We start from the raw sequence: 23,400 nt of genomic DNA, 5'->3' as shown, positions 1-23,400 counted from the left end.
CAGATAGTGTAACAATAACTATTAGTGCTGCTAGTTTTGTATTCAATAAAAATATTTGTTTTTGTCAATGCCGGTATGAAGTAATCTTACGGTCATTTACAACAATAAAGACAATTACGTTTTTGACTAGAATCTGCATATCCGGATACATATTAGTGGACGAAACTCCGCTTTTCATTGCTTTATTTGTGTGTTGTTCATGAGAAGAATGACTATTATATTTCGAAGTAGTGTGAATGCTTAATTTTAGGATGCAATTAAAATCTCGACGAGTCGCTTTTGCGACTAATCTTTTCCTTGACTCATTCCGAATTTTTAATTCCAGTTTTGTTTGAAGAGGATTACATTCCTAGGGCTGGTTAAAACGGAAAAATACATCAACACCGAACTTTTGTCGTGGCCCAGTGCTTATACTGCTGTCTGCTCCTGTGTACTTGAAGTTTCAACATCTTTGGCCGAATATTTACTTGTGGTACGTATTCGAGCTTAGTAACTAATTGTAAAATATGGAAATATATAATTTATTAGGTTTTTCTGAAATGGCTTCAGTGATTATCAAAGAGGACGGTACCATTCATGCCTAATTATTGAGAGTTATTAAAAAAATATGGCTATGGATAACTAGGAGTTTTTGATTATTTCTTCGTACACCATTTCAATTTCAATGCGTTATTGTCAGTGTGTATATTATTCATGTACATTTCTCTAGAACTTATTGTTTTACTTTTATATTTACTTTTATTAAGCCTGTGCGTTTAATTGTGCTTTTATAAATCTTATATAAATAGTGATTATTAAGAGTGGAGTGGAAGCTTATTGTTAATGTGTGGATAAAACTTATTCAAGACCTGATGTGGTATTGTGTGAAAATAATACGGTTTTAATGATATCTTGGAGATATCATGATTTCTGTTGCAATAAAAACTTCTTTAAATGCATTTCTTAGTGATATGTTGCGATAAACCTAGGATATTGTACTCCTAAATCCATTTATGGTGTTTATCCTAAGCCGTAGAGGGACTTTCTGCCATTTCCTTTTGCGTTGATTCTATATTCTAGTGATTAGTAATGTTTACCATTGGAATAAATTAATAAATTTGATTTGCATTATCACTTGCATGTTGCTGCTGCTGTTCAAGCAGATTCCAAGGGTGTCATTTGGCGAGGGAGCAACATAGGAAGAACTAGTGCACGATGCTAAAATTACTGATTGGGCAAGTTCTACATTTTACACGAAATACCCTGACATTGAACGTTCAACTACCCTTTCTCACCAGTATGTATGAATAGGGTACCACATTGCTATTTATTTGTTTCTTAAGGGTTGAGGTTAGTGTCTGTAGCTTTGAATATATTTGTTGAAGGTAATTCATTAGAGTTCCTACAGGAAAATGGTGCACTGCAAAGTAAAAGCCAAAAACCTCATAATGAAAGTGGCATATAAATATTAGACACATTGGTTCTCTTTGAGTTCGAACTTAACTTTAATTGTAGTATAAGCTTTACTTTTTTTATACATCACTGATTGGCTGAATTTTTATCATTTTAAGATTGGCATCATTCTTTTCCAAAGATATTATGGCTTCATCGATAGACATGCAGAAGATAATTCATATTTAAATGTAATTTTTGGGTTTCTTGTTTAGTTCTCGTATTTGTTGTATAGAACACCAAAGAATCATTTTGTCTTCAGTAGAATACATTATAAGGGCCTACTATACTGTATGGTTGAAGTACAACAGAGTGTTTTAAGCATGCTGTAGAGTTGTAATTCTTACTTTCAATTTTCTACTTCAGCATATGGTTAAAATAATTTTGCAATAGGTCATTGCAACATGGTTGAATTTTTTAATCAATGATATTGTAAACCACATACTATGAAGCCATTGCTTTTTATCCTTCAGTCAAGTTTTAAAGTTCCAGTTACGAAGTACCCCCTTATTTTTGCAGAGGAAATTAGTATGTATGAAATGTTATTATGTTCATGAGATTAATGCTGAAATCAAATTACAAATAAGTGCAACAGCCGTTCTTAGAGAGGGGGGAATTCAAGCCAAAAACATGTTTAATCAAATTAAATATTGCAAGTAATATGATCCCATACTCAAATCCAAGTCGATATTTGGCCTCACCAACAAGTTGTCTCTTCAGACTCCTCTGTCCTCCATAATGTCAACCTTTTCCCCAACTCATCCCATGCCCTCAAACACTGGGTATTGCATCATTCATTGCATTGCATCGCATTCATTGCATCTTAGTCTTGGTCTTTCTTGTGGGTGTCTTCCCTCTGGTTGACCTCTCCACACTCCTCACTTCTTCTTACGTGACCAAGCCATGCAATTCTCCTACTTCTGATCACAGTGACAATATCTTGTTTTATGAAGTTTCCTGCTCTATGTTTTTCAGTATTCTCCAAACCCCTTCGTCAAACGTTGGACCATATATCCTTCTCGATATTTAATTTCCAACAGTTATTTACTTCTTCTAAGGCTGCTTTGTTAGGGTCTTTACCTCAGCCTCATTTAAGAGCACTTGCTGTATTATGATAGTATGCATTCTAATTTTTATCTATCTTGAGTTGATATATACCTGGAGTTGGTATATTGAGAAGTTGAATCTATGATAATTTTGATAGGCTCCTGTAGCATCTATTAGCTTAATTTATCCCCATTTGTATCTCTTCATCTATTTCATTTTGGCAGTTAATGGTGACTACCAAATACCAGCAGAGAAATGTTAGGCTCTGCCACTCTTCCAATTTTCATATATTTAGTTTTATCTTCAATTACCTGTAATCCTACTTTTATTACTATTCTACTTGGGCTACTGATTTGAGGTTACTTTTACTATAGGCTTTTAAGGCTACATCAGCAGCATAGGCCAATATATTTATTTTTCCTTCGATACTTGCCCTTCTTGGTATAGCTTCAGTTGCTTTCAAAGCTTTTTCTAGTGCCAAGTCTCTTCTTCATAATTGAGAATACTTCTTTTGATGGGTAAGTTTAGTTTTTTTGTGCATAAATGCACTGCAATTCGAAGATTCCTCTTTTTAAGTTAGTTTCTTTCCAGAAGTGTGGATTGCTTAATCCTTTTGGCAAATTACTACATTATATGTTGTACTTAAAGGAATATATATTCCATGACGGTGTTAATGGAGAGTGTAAATGTTGTTCATCTCATTGATTTGAGGGTACCATGAACATTGACTTGAACCCTTCACTGAACAGTTTTCTGGGGTTGAAATCTGTTCTTCATAATTACTAGTGTCTCTTTTGATAAGCAAGTTTGGTCTTGCTGTGCATAAATTCACTACTATTCTGAGATTCCTCTTATACAGTCAATTTTTTTCCATAACTATTGACTACTTAATCCTGGTCTGAATGTTATTATAATGGATGTAATACCGGAGGAAACTGTATGACACATTCCATGATGGTGTTAATGGAGATAGGTAAATGGTGTTCATCGTTATAATGAGGGTCATTAATTGGGGGGTACCTTCACCATTGACATGAATTCTTTGCTAAACAGTATTCTGGGGTTAAAATATGGGATACGTTTGAGAATACCTATTAAATGTGAAATCTATGAACCTATTCCGCTGTTTGGAATGTTTTAAAATGTAAATATTTTTTAAAGGGGGAGAGCATACGATGGTCGAGATTAGGCAATGGAGTAGTTTAATATGACTGTATGTCTTCAATTTGATAATATTTTTAGATGATCTGATAAATGTTGAAATATTTGTGTCAAGGAGTAATGGCAATGGCGTAACTAGGAATATGCTTTGGGAAGGATAGGATGGCCTGGGGTTGCACCCCCCCCCCCCCCCCAATCAGACAACGAATCAGTCCAAGAAAAGTTTTGAAGAATAACATTCCTGGAAATACATTTGATATCATTTTGGCACTAAAGATTTAACTTTTAGTCGATGCAGTTCAATATATAAAATAATTATAAATAATTTTTTTATTTCTCTGAGGCTATGGGGAGGGATCTTTCCCTTCCTCCCCCCGTAGATATGCCACTGAGTAACAGTGTTGTGGAATGTTAATGTCATATTATTCCTTTTTATAATTTTGTATGCTGACAGGAAGATTGCCATCTTGGTAATAGAATTAATTTCCCGAAAGTTGTCTGGCAATTGAAATTTAATTTATTAATTTCCTATTGCTCAAACCATGAAATATGATATAGAGACAAGTGATTGCATGTTTAATAAACATCTACACATTATAGAACTTTATCATGACTGTTGATTGTGAGAATTTGATGTATCACTGAGATGCTGTTCATTAAAATTACTAGTGAATTAATGCTTTTGGTGTAATTAACGAAATTTTATTTATATTTTTAATTACAGGTTCATATACTCGAGTAGTCAATGTCATGGGTGGTAAAGGAACATAGCAAAATTGAGAATAATGCAAGATCTGTGGCAGCTGTCATCACCTGTACATCATTCTCTCCTACTAATTTGAATCCATTTTAATAGAAATGTTACATCATGTGCACTTCAGATTTATTTAATTTTTTTATTTTGCATTATGTAAATAATCTTAGTTTCAATGAAATTGTTAAATCATTCTGGAAATCTTAAAATGTAACATTTCTGGTGTGTGTACATTATATACTTTGGAAAAATGTGATTTTTTCCTTTATATACCTCCTTTGATGATATCTTTTATGATCTGCAACTCTCGTGAAAAGTACAAAAATTGCATGTCAGCTTGTGACTTCTGTAGTTTTTCTTGTCTAATTTTGGGGTAGGATAATATTTCCGATTTGTCGGCACTAAAAATTGACCAGACTTGTCCTCAAATTCCTCGTATAATATCCATAGCGCTGTTTTCATGGAAGTTTACTCGGATATTATATGCGACATCTCTTCCGATCAGAAGATAACAATTCTCTCTCAGCTGATATTGGACTTTTCAAAATCTGAAATTATTCCTTTGACGAGAAAAAATCGCTATATAGTAGCCCTGAGAGCAGTAATAGTAGTTTTGGAAATAATTTACCCTGTTTCAGACATAAATATGAGAGTTTCATATCTAGAAAAACGTCCTGTGAAAAGAATCAAAACTTACTGAAGCGCGAATATTTGTTATTTTTCACGATTTAAAATTTACAAATTGATAGTAAAGTGTTCCTAGTACCTCAAGACTGAATATATTATAATTTATAATTACCGAAAATGCGACAGGAATCGCGTATTTATGAAAAAACTGGCATTATATCACTTTCCCCCATAAGACTCTATAGAGACGGAAGAACTAAAATGGCGGACGTCTCAATTCCCATAGTGGAAGTGTATGGAACGACTCGACCCTATGAGGGAGTAGTGTAGAGAACTGCCATCCAGAGGACTCTGGTTAATGCACAGATGTAATGCCACCCGACGGGCAAAATCTGAACTTATTCGTACAGGTGCTGCCACCTAACCCAACCACAGACAGTGGGCAAAACTATCTATATTGCGCAAAACTGTTGATGCGCATGCGCACGTTGGTGTGCGCACGTTGGTGTACGCACGTTGGTGTGCGCACGTTGGTGTACTCACGTTGGTGACGCACGGTAGTTGGCGGGAGAGCCAGTCTCGGTCAGTCTCTCGCAGTCGCTCTGTATGTGTTGGTATGTGAGCCTGGTGTGTTACCATGGGCCCAGGGGGCCATGGTGTGTAGCAAGGGAATGTATTTTCTTTGTTGGCAATAAAGCCCAATTACTTAATCAATTAAGTTTTACTCAAATCTGTTAACCCGAGAAACCTGAACATGGTAGCAGAAGTCCGTGGTTCACGTGGTGGTTTCTTGGTTATTGTACGAGTGACGGTAAAATGGCGAAGTACGGTGATTTGGTTATACCGGTGTTTGACGGAGAAGAATACGGTATGTGGAAGAAACGTGTGACATTATTTTTGAAACTTAAAAAGTGTGACAATGTCATAATGAGAGGAAAAGTTTCATCGGACAAAGAGGATTGGGATGAAAATGATTTAAAGGCAATAAACTATATATACGGCGCTATTTCAAATAAGCAATTGGAATTTGTATGTGATAAAACGACGGCGTACGATATAATAAAGAAGTTCGATAGTTTATATCTGAAAGAGTCAACAGCACTGCAGATTGTGTGTAGAAATAAATTGGAAAGACTGAGACTTAGAGATTACAGTGACTCGGCGAAATTTTTCAGTGACTTTGAAAAATTGGTAAATGAGTTGAAAACCGCTGGCGCGAGTGTTTCAGAGAAGGAAAAATTAAATTATATGTTGAACACGTTGCCTGACTCGTACAGTTACATTGGTGATTTAATTGACACGTTAAAAGAAGAGGATCAAACAGCTGACTATGTGAGGAATAAAATTCAAATGGCCGAGTTGAAAAATCAAAGATGCGAGACTTCGGCTAGGAAAAGCAACGTATTCGCGGCGGATAGAAATAGGCAAGAGCGAACATGCTTCCAATGTGGTGAAGTGGGACATATACGAAGAGATTGCAGAAGTAGTGGACAAATGACAAGTAGCAGAGGCACATGGCGTTCATCACGATGCAGACAAGGATCCGGAAGAAGAGGCTTCGTAAGGGGGCGTGGCAGCTTTCATCGCGGGCAGCGCGGAGTATGGCACGGAGCATGCGCAGACCAAGGACAGAAGAATGAAGAATACAGCGCATGGCTTACAACGGTTGCTCATCGTGCGGTGCATAACACTGAGATAAGTAATGTAGATCGTAATGAAATAAAGTGGCTTCTTGATAGTGGCTGTACAGACCACATCATTAATGATGATAGATATTTTGATAAATGTATTGTTCTGAAGCAACCCATAAATGTTCATTTGGGTAATAATGAAATTCTAAAAGCCACAAAAATCGGAAATGTGTTAAGTTATTTTGATGCATTTGGCAAGAAGAATTTAGTTAATATGAAGAATGTATTGTATGTTAAAGATATGCAATCAAACCTGATTAGCTACAGCAAAATAACTGTGGGTAATACAATTGTTTCTAAAGGCAAAATGACCAAAATTATTGATTTTAAAGGTAATGTTACAGCAGTAGCTTTGGAAGTGAATGGTTTATACATTATGAAAAGCAAAGTAAAATCAGGAACTTTGGTAAATGTTGCAAATAAAAGTGTTGATTCTATGACTCTAAAGGAAAAATGGCATCGTTTATTGGGACATGTAAATTTTAAATATTTAAATACTTTGGTGAAAAATCAGTTGCTGGACGGTATTCCGAGTGAACTTGAATCAGACTTTTTGAAATGTAAATTATGTATTGAAAACAAAATGAGTAATGTTCCATTTAAGAATAATAGGAACAGAGCAAAAGATATTTTAGAAATTGTTCATACTGATGTTTGTGGACCTTTCCAAACCACAGGTCTTAAAGGTGAAAAATATTTTGTTTCTTTCATTGATGATTATAGTAAGATTGCTAAAGTTTATACGATGAAATCTAAAACTGAAGTGTTTGATTGTCTTGTTGAATTTGTGAATGAATGTGAAAATCTTACAGGTAAAAGGGTAAAATTTTTGAGATGTGATAATGGGAAGGAGTATTTGAATGGTGACATTTATAATTTTACCAGAGAGAGAGGTATTGTAATTAACAATTGTCCATCATATGTACATGAACTGAATGGAACAGCGGAACGGTTTAACAGGACCATAATGAATATGGCACGTTGTTTGTTAGCAGAAGCAAATGTGCACAAGAGGTATTGGCCAGAAATTATATTTACTGCAACGTATTTGAAAAATCGTACATTAGCCAATACTATTGAAAGAAAAACTCCCTATGAGATATTTTTCGGTAAGAAACCAGATGTTTCCAATTTACGTTTGTACGGAAGTACTGTTTTTGTTAGAGTTCCAGAACAGAAAAGATCTTCAAAATGGGATAAAAAGGCAGATATGGGTATTTTAATTGGTTATAGTAATGTTGGATACAGGGTACTAATAAATGGTACAGTCATAGTAGCACGGCATGTAGATATTGTAGAAGAAAATGTTGTATGTATTGGATTAAATGAGAATGAATCTTATCATGAGGACAATGAAAACAGTGATTTGAAAGATGAAAGTAACGATAGTTCTGAAAATGAATCATTAGAGTCAGACACTAAGAGGGAAGCTGAAATTCGTAGATCTCAACGAGACAGGAATCCTCCTAAGAAACTTGATGATTATTATGTGTACAATAGCGGTATATTTGTAAATATGTGCAGAACGGATGTACCAAATACATTTGAGGAGGCGATTGAGTCCAACGAGAGTCAATTATGGAAAAAGGCAATGAATAAAGAGATTGATTGTTTAATTAAAAATAACACTTGGAAATTGGTCAAAAATATTAAAAATAAAGTTTTAGATGTTAAATGGGTGTATAAAAAAAAAACTGATGGTACTTATAAAGCCAGATTAGTTGTGAGAGGTTTCCAGCAAACCGATGAAATTGATGATATTTATTCTCCCGTAGCAAAAATGCAGACTTTAAAAATTCTTTTGTCATATTGTTGTCAGATGGGTTTAGAAGTCGACCAAATGGATGTGGAAACTGCTTTTTTAAATGGCAAGGTCACTTCTGAAGTTTATGTTAAACAACCAAAAGGCTATGAAGATGGTACAAAAAGAGTATGTAAATTGTTCAAAGCTTTATATGGTTTAAGAGAAAGTCCAAGAGCTTGGTATGAATGCCTTGATGAATTTTTGGCAAATTTAGGTTTTAAAAGAAGTGATATTGATTCCTGCTTATATTCTCTTAGAAATGGAAAAGATTCTATTTATTTATTAATTTTTGTTGATGATTTATTAATTTGTGGTGCAAATAAGAAAGAAATACAGAAAGTTAAAGTCTTACTATCTGAAAAATTTAAAATGAAAGATCTTGGGAAAGTTAAAGAGTATCTTGGGATTACCATTGAATATGAGTCCCACAAGCATGAATTGAAATTAAATCAAACCAAGTATATTGAATCATTGGTTAAGAAATATAATTTAGAAAATAGTAAATTGTACAATACACCAATGGAAGTAAACTTAAAAATTGAGAAGGCGGATATCTGTGACAAAAACATTAAATTCAGAAATTTAATTGGTGCCTTATTATATATAAGTTCAGCTACAAGGCCTGACATAAGTTTCAGCGTTAATTACTTAAGTAGATATCAAAATTGTTATAATGAAACGCATTTTAAGTATGCTTTAAGAATTTTGAAATATTTAATTTTAACAAAGGATTTGAAATTATGTTACAAAATGAATGATTGTGTAAATATTATTGATTGTTATGTTGATGCTGATTGGGCAGGTGATTATTTGGATAGGAAATCCACAACAGGTTATGTTATAAGATTATTTGGGAATGTTGTATATTGGAAATCGAAAAAGCAAAAGTCTGTGACGAAAGCTTCAACTTTTGCAGAGTATGTAGCTTTGTCAGAAGCAGTGAGTGAATTAAAATTTATAAAAGAGTTATTGAGTACATTTGATGTACAATTAATAAAGCCAATGAAGGTTTATGAAGATAATTCAGGTGCAATTGATATTGCAAAGCATGGTAATTTTACTAAAAATTCAAAGCATATTGAGGTACACTACCATTATGTGCATGAATGTGTTAGGGAAGGTATGATTGATATTGTCAAGGTAAATTCAGAGGATAATGTTGCTGATGTATTTACTAAATCCTTGTGTCGTCAAAAGTTTGAAAGTTTTCGAAATGTGTTGGGTTTGAATTAGTGTAAGTGCAATATAGATGTAAGGAGGTGTGTTGGATATATGTGTGGTACATCTATATTGCGCAAAACTGTTGATGCGCATGCGCACGTTGGTGTGCGCACGTTGGTGTACGCACGTTGGTGTGCGCACGTTGGTGTACTCACGTTGGTGACGCACGGTAGTTGGCGGGAGTGCCAGTCTCGGTCAGTCTCTCGCAGTCGCTCTGTATGTGTTGGTATGTGAGCCTGGTGTGTTACCATGGGCCCAGGGGGCCATGGTGTGTAGCAAGGGAATGTATTTTCTTTGTTGGCAATAAAGCCCAATTACTTAATCAATTAAGTTTTACTCAAATCTGTTAACCCGAGAAACCTGAACAATCTCCTATATTTTCCAGCCAAGTCATTAGATGTATTTCTCGTTCAGAAATGCCTTAAATTGAAAATGAAATGACAGTAATTTAGTTGCTATTTTCTTATTTATTAATTTTAGGTGTGTGAGCTGCACTTCACATCGAGTGATATCAGAAAAGAATCTGTGGCCTTGCACGAGGAGATGGGGTGATAATTCGTGTTGAATTCACTGCCTTGACTGCTGGCCTAATCCTTTGTATCCAAAAGGGTTTCTCTAAGTGAAGCTATCATCAGCTGAGGTCCTGCGTGTAGTAGTCTCTGGTGCTCATATTCAATCAGCAATTTTGTGATATGATGCCTTGGTGGAAGTATCATAGGATGTTTAGAATTGTATGGTAATTCTGCCGCGTGCAATCTCCCTCCTACTCTCAATATGTCTTCACCATCTAGAAAAGGAAGTAGCTGCTTGAGTTTACTCTTACCATTTACGACGCTGTTTTCCTTTAATGAAGTCATATCAGATGAATATGATTCAACTTGTGCAATTTTGACAAGTTTTCTTGTTGCTGCCTTCAACTCATGCGGGGTCAGTGATGCAGAGGAATGCTGTTTTTTCCGTTGACAATTGGAAACAAATCGCAGCAGGTAGGCTGTTACCCTCTGTAATTTGGTAAAGGTCGAATAATTATGAATGAATAGCCTTTCAACCTTGCATGCATTTAAACAAATGATTGCATTTCTCTCATCGGGAATATCATCAAAGCACTCTTCCTTACGTCCTTGCGGCCAATTACTTGGATCTTGTTTCAGCCAATCTGGACCCGCCCACCATAAGGAACACTCACGTAGCATTTCGGCAGATATTCCGCGGGAAATAAGATCAGCAGGGTTGTCTTGAGATGGTAAATGCTTCCAGTCTTTTGTACTGCTCTGTATCTCAGCCACTCGGTTGGCAACAAATGTTTTCCATTTCGTCGGACATCCAGACACCCATGCCAAGGTTACTGTTGAATCTGTCCATAGATGTACGCTGTCAATTTTATGAATATGAGCGTTTTCTGCAGTTTCTTCATTAATCTTGATAGTAGTAATGCTCCACATAGTTCCAATCTTGGGAGAGTTATTTGTTTAATGGGCGCTACCCTTGACTTTGAGCACAACAAATGCACTGTGTGTTCATTGTTTTGATTGGTAGATCGGATGTAAATACATGCCCCATAAGCTCTCTCAGAAGCATCTGAGAATCCATGTAATTCAATCGATCTTATTTAACCGCTCTTGTTAGCACGAAACGATTAATCATAATGTCATTCATTGCTGGGATCTGTTTACATAGAGAAAACCATTCTTGTAATAGTTGACATGGTAATCTTTCATCCCAATTATATTTGCACTGCCACAGTTTCTGCATGAATATTTTGAAGGTTATGGTGATTGGACTCACTAATCCTAAGGGATCAAATGTTGATGATATTACAGAGAGAATTTTCCTTTTCGTGCAGTATGAATCCAAAACTGGCAATAGAGGTTTGTGGATTGAATTCACAATAACAAACTGATCAGATTTAGGTAGCCATTTCAAACCTAGTGTTTTCACCATCTGACTATCATCATCTGCCAACGAATGGTTTAGCTCTTTTAATTGCGTTGGAATGGCTTCCAACACCTTCCTGTCATTACTGCACCATTTTCTGAGTTGAAATCCTCCTAGTTCTAATAATTCTTGTAGTTCCCTTTGTAGTTTGATTGCACTTTCTGGAGTATCTGATCCAGTTAAACCGTCGTCCACGTAAAAATCTCTTGTCAAGGCCTCTGCTGTGTCTGGCCTCTGTTGTGGTCCGTGCATAATGTGAACTTATGACCATACAAATATTGGTTGAATTTTTTTACACCATACACAACTGCTAAGGCTTCTTTGTCTATGTGTGAGTATTTACATTCTGCCTGAGATAGCGTTCTAGAGTGGAATGCAATCGGTTTCTCCACACCTTCATTGGTCACGATGCTTAATAATCAATTGACACCCATAGAACTTGCATCAACAGCTAGTTTTAAAGGCAAACTAGGATCATAATGTGCTAAAACAGGGGCTCCAGTTAACACTTCCTTAACATGGTTAAAAGATGCTGTACACTCATCATCAAATTTAAATGTCACACCCTTTCTTAACAAATTATATAATGGTCTCAAGATTGTTGACATGTTATTGATGAACTTTCCATAATAATTAATTAAACCAATAAATGCTTTGACTTCAGTGACAGTCTTAGGAATAGGTGCATTAACTATGGCTGATATTTTAGACTGAGAGGTCTGCAGTCCTTCTTTGTCTATGATAAACCCCAGGTATTCTACCTGGTCCGCAAAAAACGTGCATTTGTCTTTTCTTACTGTAAAGCCTTTTTCACTAAAGCGCTTGCATACTTCTTGCAATCTACGAAAATGAGTTTCATTATCAGGAGCAGTGATAAGAACATCATCCATGAATACTGAGATACCTTCTAAGTTTTGCAAGGCTTGTTCAATTACCCTTTGGAATATTCCAGGAGCTGACGAGATTCCGTAGGGCATTCAGCAAGAAGAAAAAAGACCCTTATGCGTACTTATTGTACATAGTTTTTGAGAGTTCTCGTCTAACTCTAATTGCATATAAGCTTGGCTCAAATCTAATTTGCTAAAACTTACTCCCTGCTGTAAATTAGCAAATAAATCTTCAATCCTAGGGATAGGGTATTTATCTGTTTCCAAGTACTGATTTAAGGTAACCTTAAAATCACCACATATCCTCATATCGCCGTTCTTTTTTAAAACGGGCACAATTGGTGTTCCCCACTCAGAACTTTCTATAGGGACTAAAATGTGTTCATCTATTAGGCGCTGGAGTTCTTTTTCAACCTTGCCTTTTATAGAGAAGGGTATTGGTCGTGGTTTAAAGTACCTTGGCCTAGAGTTTTCCTTCAGGTTAAGCCTTACCGGTTCTCCCTTATACTGCCCCAATTTGTCAGTAAATACTTCAGGAAATTGACCGAATAACTCGGCTTTCATTATTTCAACATTAGTATCCTTACTGAAATGTTTATCAATGGCACACAAGTTGCTCTTAAATGAAATATCTACTCCAAGCACTTTGAGCCACTCACGACCCATTAATGGATGTGAGCCTCCCTTAATAACATAAAAATCCAAATTTCTATAATACATATTTTCATAGCACACATCAACCGTTACCTTTCCTAAAGGTAAAATGGGTTCATTAGTATACGAACGCAGAGTGAGATCACAAGGCGACAACTATGTGCAAGAACTGAAATTATTTTTGTAAAATTGGTCACTACAAACAGTGACACTGGCTCCCGTGTCTACTTCAAAAGTTGTTTCCCGACCTTGAACTAAAACCTTAATTTTAACAGGGTCAACCTTAGTTACTTCTGTTACTCTTTCACTCACATTGAATAAATGTTGAACATCTTCAACGCAACCTTTGGAATGATCGTTACCCGAGATGCTTTTGGAATTACACACATTAGAGTGATCATCACTCACGAAATTGTGTTGCCCATTATGTGCAGATCTTTTATTTTGAAATTTAAACTGATTTTGCCCATTTTTCTTAAACTTATAACAATGGTAGTCTGGTATCTTACCAGATTCTGCTGACTTACACACTTTAGAAATGTGATTTCTCTTACCACATTTATGGCACACAACACCAAACAACCTGCACTGCTTTCTGTAATGGCCATACTGCCCACAGCACAAACACTGCACTTTCTCTAATCTTGACCTCTGCAGGGTTATTCCACTAATCGTATGGCCGGGCCATAAGTCGAAATCGACCATAACTACGGCCTCGAGACATACGTATGGCTTCGAGCGATTCTACTCTGAGCGAAAGGCCATAAGTCGGGCGGTAGCTATGGCCTAAAGGCCGTAATAATATGGCCTGCCTAAGAGGCGGTCATAACTCGGGCCATACGAAATAACATTGCTCGCCTAAGGTGTTATAAAAGAAACTTACGAAGTGTCATCGATTACATAGCGATTGTTTCAAGAAATATATGAATATTGTGGGTGAGCACATACGGATTCAATGGGCATTGGCTAGATATATTTAAAAAAGACGTCGATTTCATAAGAGGATACGGGATACGTGTAGGCAATCCGTTCGCATACGATGACGATATTTTCATTAACTATTTCCGTGCGTCAAAAGTTGTTACTTAATTTTTAAGTAGATATAGCGGATGAGCTAAAAGTTCGCTTGTAGTTAAAAAGTTAGGAATACTTTTAACGGATGCTCTGCTAAAGTGAACGGAGGAACGGACCCGTTCCTCTTCCCGGAGCCGGCTTTTATTTGCTTTCTGTGCTACATTTGCTAGCAGATTCCTTACTTGTTTCGAAAAGCTGTAGGTAGTTTGAAATATCCGCTATTAAATGTTTTATATTTTAAGATTTTCGTAGCATAACGGTTCATGAGGGAGGATATCTAAGAAACATAGGGCAAGAAATTTTTTTGGCAGTAAGGCAATCTTCACAGTAAGTCGATGCGTAAAGGACAAATGTCGTCCACAAATCAAGGAAAGAATGATAGTCTCATATTGATGTTTTAACTTTATACAGCTACCGAAACATAAGCCTCTGATAATAAAATTAATGAAACTTAAAGTTTCAATTTCATCTTTAGATTTCGTGCATTGGCTGGATTTATAAGGCTTTTGGGGGCAAATGATTGCAGCCATGAGACAATAGTTACACCATTGGAAGGAGAGGAAGGGGGTTAGAACTACAATAGGATGTCATGTTCTAACTCTATCCATTACATGCACAATTCACGAATATTATAATATTGCACGGTACAAATTTCTTCTGCTTCTTCTCGCCCGTGATTTGCGTTCTTCACTTGTTTTAAAGATCTTCAGCGTCTGCCGCTAGATTAGTGTTTAAAGAAAATCCAAATTTATCCTTTAATAAGAGTCCATTTCGGTTAAGGAACATATAATTAATTTTTTATTCACGTTGGAACAAACTTCCTTCTCAAAAAAATGACTAGTATATAAAAAAGTGAACCAAACTTATAGTACCAATTATAATTCTCATACTCGCCTGCAGAAAGGGCGTTAAGACTTTTGGCCGGGCCATACGATATGGCCCCTCGAGAGTGGAATCGGTTTAGGCCGTAATTTCGGGTCAGACCATAAGAAACTTACGGCCGGCCATACGTATGGCCCCGTTTAGTAGAATAGCCCTGCTGGTTTGCTCCGCACCCATCCTTCGTCTGTGGACGTTGTTGTGCTGCCATCTGCTGGACTCGGCCGCTGCTGTTGTTGACCGTCAGCGTCGCTGCATCCTTCTCCGCCGCCTCCACCGAGCAGACGATTTTCACTGCCTGGTCGTAGGTCAGGGCTGCCTCTCCCAGTAATCTCTGCTTGGTTGATTCACTTCTGATACCGCTCACCAATCGGTCTCTGAGGTAGTCATTAAGAGCCGCGCCAAACTCGCAGTAGGTGGATAACTTTTTGAGACTGGCGATGTACTCTGCTATGGATTCGCCATCATGCTGATTCCTTTTACTAAACTTGTATCGCTCGGCAATGAACGATGGCTTAGGATACAAGTGTTCCTAAATCAACTTCACTAACTCGTTTAAAGTTTTTGAAGATGGTTTTGCAGGCGTACATAGATCCCGCAATAAACTATAAGTTTTCACACCTACGACAGTTAGTAGTGTGCTCACTTTTTTTTCATCTGCTACATTATTGCAGTCCACAAATAGTTCAAAACGCTCAATATAAGAGTCCCAACTTTCCACGCAGCTATCGAATTCACCGATTCGCCTATAATACCTGACATAATTGCTCCTTTTCTAAATGAATAACGGCGTACTTATTCACCGTTACCTGTTTAGACATCAAAATGTTCAGATTTTGAGTCCCCACGTGGTGCATGATAATGAAGGTACAACTTCCTTCCGTTTTAACTTTCGTAAAAAAAAACTAACCGCGTACAATCGAACTGGTTGCATTGCACACACGGGTTGTAATTAATTTTACGGAATTATACGAAACTATACATCTCGTCGCCAATTGTAACGTACAGGCCTTGAGAGGGATTGGCTAATTGAAACTTCAGTGAACTGCATTTCGTGAGAGGCACACACAGACTGACTGACTCCGCCGGTTCTTTTCAGCCTTGCTTCTACAGTGGCGCCAATGTTGGCCAATCACATTTATTCTTTTTCATACATTACAACATACATTTTCATACATTACATATGTTGTCTCAGGTAGGGTGCAATTTAGGTGCATACTGCTATTTGTACTTTTCTTTTGGGTGTTCTATTTATATTAATGTTTACATTGTAGTCGTAAGATATTTTTGTCGTATATTGCTTTATTAATTGGTTACTCCACGTTTAGGTACGTTTAGTCAATTTGTGAATAGGTGACCCCGAGAAATATGACGAAAGTTGAGTGCCTAACTACCCGACTCTTCAGGTTGATTTAACGAAAAGTGGAACCTGTTCCAATCTGGTTTTTACATTTAGTTTAAAATTAGACTGTTCACACTATTAAGTACATCATCGTGAACTCGTGAAATTTAATGCTCGTAGTTAACCGGTCTTCAATGCAGTAGAATTATTTATAGTGGAGTAAAAGGATACAGCCAGCCCGATTGCATCGTTCAAAAGTAGGCATAATCGTTTAAAATTTCTGTAAAATGTAAAATTAATTTTTATTATTGGTATTGTACCCCACGGTTCCACGTTATCTTACCCCATGGCGTTTTGTTGCATTCGAAGAAAAAAATTGAAGAACGAGCCGAGGTCATTGGTAAAAAATTTGGCCAATCGGAAGGCCGAGAGGTTTAAAGTTTGCAACTGACAAGGTTGATAAACAGATAACTGCAATATTGACGAGCCTCGTTTTCTTTGATGATTTTCAACAATGTCTAATTTTTAAGAAAAAACTGTTTCGGTTCTACATTCTGTTTTGGTTTTAATAATTTCGATTGAAGTTACATGCACTGAAATAAATTATTTTTGTTGAAGAGTATACCTTGCTGCACTTTTCTCTTAAGTCCCCATGTAAAGAGTGCTTTGTCATTTATGTAAAGTCAGGAAAATGGAAAATAAGAGTGGATTCTGTACACTTTCCAGCATTATTTTCACTCTTCAGTGTGACATCAATTCTTAATTAATAAATTTCGTCTTTTTTCCATAAAACATTGCAGAAATTAAATGAGTGTTATTGTATTTTACATAACTCCTGACATAAATTTGGTTTCTTACTATAATTTGGCATGCTTGTTTTTTAAATATAATACCTGCATTGGTGTGCTTTGTCTTAAATGAAGAGATCTTGGCAGTTGTGTGTATAAGATTTTTTCCAAATTTTAATTGCATCTTCTTCAACAAAGTCATTGACACAATAGGGAACTTGCATATATTTCAGATATAATCAATAGCCCCAAAATTATATAAAAATATATGTTTGCATACCTCGGTGAAAGTTTTTTTATTATTTTATGACGTGGTTTGCGATATTTAATGCATCAAAGTTCACGAGAATTTTCAAATGCAAGTGAAAAGCGAAAACGCCCGATGATTGGCTGGTAGAAAAGTGACGTCATAGTTCAGTACGAGGCACGGCGGCACGGCCATAGTTGGACACGGCCACGGTTGCATACTTGAATACATGCGACGGCGTGGTTATGATTCATTTATTGAAGTGCAGACGTATCGGAGTTGTTCATTGTGACTTCAGGGCTATTATTTGATCTATTTCTCCTCCATTGAAAGCGATAGATTGCGTAAAGATGAAGGCATATGGTTATTCTTAGGCTGATCCTAGCAAGCTTCCTGTTACTGATTCCATCATGATAACAGGGTATTAGTGAAACTGTAGACTTCGTCGGCTCGGAAAGTCGATGCCGAGAAATGGAAAGGTAGCTCATGTGCATCTGAAATGTTTTATAGTTCATAAAATAGTGAGACTTGCGTATAATATTGGCGAAAGCGTATACTCATGTGATGTGTGTATTCTTTTGGCAGTCCGGTAGAGTCTTATGGTGAACTTATTTCCACCTCGAAGCTGTCGATGATACTTTCAACTTAAAAATACCTTGCCTGGAGAGCGACAGGAAGCTCTGAGGAAGCCAGACGATTAATGTTTCAATTTAGTAGCGATAATATAGACGAACTTCCAACACAATCTACCATCTTGTGACTCAAAAACCCCGAAGCCACTTCCTATTCTGCAGAAAGAATCGGTCAATCGCACTTCGATCAATGTAATAAAGACAACGTCTTCAGGTGTTAATAAGTTACTTTTGTAATGAAATCCTTCCTAAAGTAGCATTAAAATGTGAATGTTCTCCAAACAGAGTCTTTAATACATTTTGGGAGCTTTTCTCACGATATATCTGAAACCTACTCTAAAGGCGAGCTCATCGTCATTGCGATCGGTTGTCACTTAAAAATTCCGTATCGGAAATCCTAGAGGGATGACTTTCGACTGGAACCCGTGGTGAAAATATCATCCCAATCCAATTTCTATTTGGTTTTAACTGGGGAAATAAGAGCAACATAGAACTGCACATTCTTTGGGCAACTTTGGGTTTGACTTTCCCTCAAACACCCCATTTCCCCTGTGGTGCACATCAGTCCTATCTTTATACGATGGCCTGACAACCTTTAAATGGATCCTTGGTTTATCCTGACAACCAACTAAATAGAAATTGCTGATCCACACATGTCTTCTTGTTATCTCCATAGTTTCCAAATCAAAGGCCGCGGAACATTCCTCTTGTGACTCAACTTTTTTTTTTTTAAAGCAAGCAACGGCGTAGAATAAAATCAAAGAATGCTGCGATTCATTTTTTGCGACCACCTCTAGATTCCATTCTTTTTCCATCTACAACTTCCTTTATCTTTCGGAGTAAACTATGGGACAAGATAATGTTTAAATATTTTCATTAATTTATAACAAAATATAAGTTCGAAAAATACCCAAAAGCCATTTTATTAATCCGCACTGATGAGTGTAAATTAATGTGGAAGATGAATGCTGTGGACGTAGTAGTTTTCCTTAGGTTGAGTTGCAAAGTTCATGAAGTTGACAAAACGGCTAATTTTTCGGTGCGCGGAGTCATTTATTGCACTGACCGTGTCTACATTTTTCAATTTTTTTGTAATAAAATAAATCAGAATTTAGGATAAAATTTCCTTTAAAATGACGTATAGTTCATTATTATAGCATGTAGTAAAGCCAGGATATAAATTTGCAAAGTACAGCGGCACATCATTTTGACGCCGACAGTAGAAGAAAACGCTGTCTTCTTGGCTGGCACTCGAATGCATGAGGATCAACGTTGCTCTATATTTTCATATTTCCTCCCTTGATTTTAAACATCATGGAATTGTCTATGTCCTTCCGTAACTGAAATTGAACACGTGCCTCAATAATTTGAGTCCATCGTAACGATCGTAACCATCGAGAAACACCTATCTCGATTTTTGTTGAGAAGTTGAGTTTTTATTCTACGGCGGCCGAATTATCGAAAAATCTCAGTTTCAAGTTATTAAGTCAATGAAATATGGAAATATTATTTATATTAAAGTTATCTTCGCTCACATAGCACACGAGTTTATCATTCCGTTTATTATACTCTTATTTTTCCGTAACGCTCATCCCGACAGACGGCATGCATCGAGGCTTTTCTTCTAATTTCCTCAGTGGGAATGCAGACGAAAATTTTTTCTGGGGTGTTATTGCACAGAGGAACAATGCACCACTTGTAATTTTTCCTTATTTCACCCATGTTCTCCTTTAAACGCAACGTGGCTCTTCCAAACCTGCAGTTACTGGGCTTGGATCTTGGACTCGTACTGAACTATGACGTCACAGCCAAAGATTAGTGGGGGCGGTATTTTTTAGCCCGCGAAACTCGGGCGACTTTTGGGAGTCATTTTCTAGGGTATAAACTGAATTTTAAGCGGAAAAAAGTATATTGCTGTACTAAGTGTTTACTGTAGTATATCAGCATACTGTTTATAAAAAGTATGCAATTTCCCTATTGCAAAGAAACTAAATACAGGGTGTCCCATTTATCTTGACCACCTGAAATAATTTTTTGTCCAGATGCAAATTCAAAAATGTGTCAAGCAAATGTTCATTAGCCGTCAGGGGGACATTAATCAGCGTGATTGCCTTCCTTGTAGCTTTGTTATTTACAAAGATATGAACAGCGGTATGTCTTTTTTAAATGGCACCCTACATTTTTTATACAGCAATTCATTTCAGTTCCTAAAGACTTATTCACAAATGTAGCGCAGTGGACCATGTTTTGACTTGGTTGTCATTTGTTTATTGCTAACTCCAGTAAGTGGACGTGGTTGTGGTCCCGCGCTGAAAGTGACTTTCAAGTTATGTATTGACGTGCTTTTCATTTGTTTACTGCCAACTCTGGTAAGTGGACGAGTTTCTTATGTTTTCATATTGGGGTCATTCCATGTCAAATCAACCAATATTTTGACCAAATGACACCCACCGACTCGGATTTTCATGAAAGTTACCATGGTCATACATTTTGGTATGATTAGAAATTGTGTGCAATTTTAGCCTCCAATTGTCATTTGTTAATGAAATATGAGCAATTGAAATTTGGGTGTGACCCCTAAAGTGCCGCAACGTGCAACACATGATGATTTTTATTTTCATCCATAACTCCATTCCTGTTTGATGGAAAGTCATGGTTTTTTTTCCTAATGCTTAGTAGTCCATAATGATCCCACTATTATAATTAAATATTCACTGCATGAAGTAATTCAGCTGCAAAAAAATAAAGTTTACAAAAAAATCTCCCTTGCACTATTTTTCATTATCAGCATCCACAGGGAAAGGCCATGCGAGTACAGACTCCTGGTTTAGTTTAAAGTAATCACTAATGTATGAGCAAAGATCCTGATGAAAAAAATCGTGAGTCCGGCGTTCCTTTTAGTAAAAAAAAATACTCGTTCATGATCACGGGAAAAAAATGGCTCTTTTTCAAGGCACCTAGAAATTACACAATTTAGAGGAGATATGAGCTAATATTCATGATTGAACAATATTGGATCATGCATTACCTCACTATAGTGTATGCTACTGGTTCTTGGAGTAGGAAACACAAAGGCAATCATGTGAATGTACTCCCCAACGTACTGCTAATTTTGTGCTTTCAGGACTATTCCTATTAAGCTGTATCTTCCATGAGTAATGGGTAACTGAATAGTGTGGTATAAAATGTAAAGCCAGAAGAGAGCCATCAGAAAGTTTTCCAATTTCAGTCTACGTGAAGTTAATTAATTTTTCATTCATATGGAGCTTTCTTAGTTATATCCTGGTTGAATTTCAGACTAAGTAACTCATGTTAGTGTGACTGATAGCTAGGCTTACATTGTAACATCTCTTCTTCACATTGAGGTCTGTCATGCCATGTCAGAGGTAGTATTGTGCAGTGTTGGCTAAGAACACAGTCCAGAATGTCACAAAAAGAACCCAAACTTGAAAAAAAAAGTGAAGACGAAAACTCCGAGTTCTACACGGAAAAACGCCTTGAAATCACTTTTTAGGTTCCTGAAAACCATTATGTCAAGTAAAATCTCGCGCACCTACGCAAGAATTCATTTTGCAGAAATTTTTGCTAAAACCGTAATCGCAATTAAAATAAACACACCGTTTTACACTTTGCTTAGACTGACTGTATTACCACCCACAAAACGAACAACCTGCAACGCCCGCCGCTTCGCCTTTTTTTTCCCGTGCGAAATTTAAAAGACTTGACGTTATCGCGAAGAGTAGGTGCGATAAAGGAATGACGGTCTAAAAATTTTCGTGACGTTATCGCGAAATGACGTTAAACGGGGTGACGTAGAACGAGGACTCACTGTACTGTCACCCCAGATTCTCCTCAGGGATGGTTTCCACGCATTGCTCAGTTAGGGTTCCCCCCTCAACCATGAAAATCGTAAAACTGTGAATACGCCGTGAATTTCGTCTACCTTGAAAAACCTGGAAATAGCCGTGAAATTCTTTGTGAAACCTTAAAAACCTCTGAAACTTATCTGTCACTTATCTATAATGGGCGGATCAAAAGAAAAATGGATTTGTAGATCATAATTCAAGGTCTGTCACATGTCCACTCAGTTATCTGCACACGTATGTATTCGAAGCGCAAATATTAATTGGTCCGTGTGCCATGACAAGAGACAGACCTTAAGGCTGTGATTGGAAGACCTTTAACCAAAGTGATCATTAGCCCTGGCGAGAAATCGGACACCTCTTCGCTTCCCTGTCACCCTCCATTTTCTCACTCACGACCTTTAGCCGGACCTGAATTTTGCTAACGATAGGAGACGTCATAAGAGCACTTTCATTGGTGCATTTGCATTCCCGGCATTTATAGCAATTGCTATATTGTTAGTTAACGTGTGGCCTGTGTCTGAGGTTTCAGGCGAGATGGAGTGGAAACGTGACATGATGAAAATGAAAAAGCAGGAGCAATTTCCACAATTTTAAAATTTATTAATTCTACCGGTTTCGTTTTCCAGCATCATCAGGTACAAAAATATCAAAGGCGCTACGCTTAAATAGGAAAGGCAGGATGGGGTTGGTTTGAAAGTTTGTTATTTTTGGGTGTTTTCCGGACGTAAGTGAAGATGATGTCACTCTCGGATTATCTATCACTTTTTTTGTCTACTACAACGACTCATTAGACATTTGCAGAGTATCACCTCAAATTTCTTTCATTTCTGCTGTTTGGTTCCCGAGATATCGCACCGAGAGTGAGCGCGTGCCACCCCAGTCAGACAATTTGGGTGGCGCACGGATTGCATACTCTCAATTGTTGTTAATCATTCTCACTCATCGTAAAAGCATAAAACTCATTGGATAAACTTTAAACTTCGTCAATATAACCCTGAATATTATATTTATCACTGTTAATAACCGAAATGGGCTTAGTAGCAGTGGTTTATTCTCCGTATACAAATCTTACATCTAAGTGCTTCTGTCTAAATTCAGAGTATTCATAAACTTATGGCTTTTCATTCCATGATTCATCGCCTGTTAAGCATACCACTTTCCAAAGAAGACTTTAAGAAAGAAATCATCACCATTAAACAAATTGCTTCTGCCAACGGTTATTCTCAAAATTTAATAGATAAACTGATTTTAAAAAAACAGAGAAGATTGGCTATCGACCAAATGTTTTCGGCGGACGAGGATAAAAAGAAGCAGTGGTGCACAGTGACGTACCTCGATGCACTTTCTCTGAAAATGGCTC

Source organism: Ischnura elegans, chromosome 4, assembly GCF_921293095.1.
Source record: "Ischnura elegans chromosome 4, ioIscEleg1.1, whole genome shotgun sequence".
Lineage (NCBI taxonomy): Eukaryota > Metazoa > Arthropoda > Insecta > Odonata > Coenagrionidae > Ischnura > Ischnura elegans.
This window is presented reverse-complemented; position numbering follows the sequence as displayed.